General features: G+C 42.3%; 1 pseudogene; it reads right to left on the reverse strand.

Moving 5' to 3' along the window:
* Window positions 1-1,274: 1,274 nt before the first annotated feature.
* LOC124557049 lies at window positions 1,275-1,391 on the reverse strand (annotated as a pseudogene).
* Between the last annotated feature and the right edge of the window lie 202 nt (window positions 1,392-1,593).

A 1,593-nucleotide genomic window follows, 5' to 3' on the forward strand; every position in this document is an offset into this window, starting at 1 on the left:
AAATCTGTTTTCATTGTTATAAGTTATGGGACATCCACAGTGTGTGTGTGGTGGATGGGGGAAGGAAGTGGATGTCAATTATGATATGGTAGACCATAAAACTTGTTTCTCGTCTTCACAATGGGGTGACAATTGCTGCAAAAGAAATTAAGTTGCTGGCAGAAAGATAGAAACATAGAGCATCTTTCTGCATTTAATTGGCGTATTGGGTCTGTGTTGTGTGTGGGTTGCAGAGGTGTCGATGCTATTCACCCAAATCGAGCAATTCTTTTACAGGCAGAAATTAAGTGTGGGCTATCATCCAACATAGATGTAGCACAGTCTAATATATGCAGTCGCGACACTCTCGCTGACTTTTGTTATACACAGCGGCAACAGCGCCCCAAGCGGTGGAGAAGCTACGCTGCTGAATACGGTATTCAGTAAATGTAAACAGTATCGTTTATATTAATTTTTAACATGGTTTTTACGAAAGGCAGCGTATGTAGCGCAATCAATTGCAATAATAATAGGAAGAAGACACCACATTTGTCATTCTTCAGGTTTCCTAAGGACCCTGAGAGGTGTGAAACATCACATTAGAGTGCTCTTTATTTACGATTTTTCTCTAAACTGTATTGAATTACTGAATTTGTTTTTCTTTTTTAGGGGCAACAAAATGTTAATAAATAATAGAAGACAGGACCTGCTGCAAAAATATGTCCTTTATTTGCACAATAACGTGAAGTTTTGTGCGTTACATTTCGAGTCAAACCAGTTCATGAGCGCGGAAAAGAAGACATTGGTATGGAATGCAGTTCCTACGTTTTCTGACGTGCCGAATAAGCCACAATTAGTGATGATGAATAGAAAATTGCCACACAAACGTGAAAGTGTTACTGCAAAAACAATAAAACTGTCTCCTGACACAGAAGAAACAGCTACCACAAGTGTTCCTACACGAGAGACATATATGAAATCACTAACAACGTAATCTGCAACACTGACATCTTTTGAAGATGACAGACTTAGATTACGTGAAATTATTCGCGTGTTGGAAAATAGTGTGAAATGTAAAAACGTGCAAATCATTAGCACTCCGTCTTCAGGCCACAAGTGGCCCATCGGGACCATCCGACCGCCGTGTCATCCTCATTGAGGATGCGGATAGGAGGGGCGTGTGGTCAGCACACCGCTCTCCCGGTCGTTATAATGGTTTTCTTTGACCGGAGCCGCTACTATTCGGTCGAGTAGCTCCTCAATTGGCATCACGAGGCTGAGTGCACCCCGAAAAATGGCAACAGCACATGGCAGCTGGATGGTCACCCATCCAAGTGCCAGCCACGCCCGACAGTGCTTAACTTCGGTGATCTCACGGGAACCGGTGTATCCACTGCGGCAAGGCCGTTGCCTGCAAATCATTAGACTTCGTACAAAATTACTATGTGACAAGGAAAGTGCCCATCGTAAGAATAAATTGCATCCACAACGTCACAGTACACAAGGACAAGCTCATTTTAAAAGGTATTGGTTCCAAGTACTTGATAAAAGATGCTCTCAATTTGTTGATGAGCCAAATCAGTATATCATTGAGTGGAACCTTGGTGTGAGATG

The sequence above is a fragment of the Schistocerca americana genome, chromosome X, assembly GCF_021461395.2.
Source record: "Schistocerca americana isolate TAMUIC-IGC-003095 chromosome X, iqSchAmer2.1, whole genome shotgun sequence".
Lineage (NCBI taxonomy): Eukaryota > Metazoa > Arthropoda > Insecta > Orthoptera > Acrididae > Schistocerca > Schistocerca americana.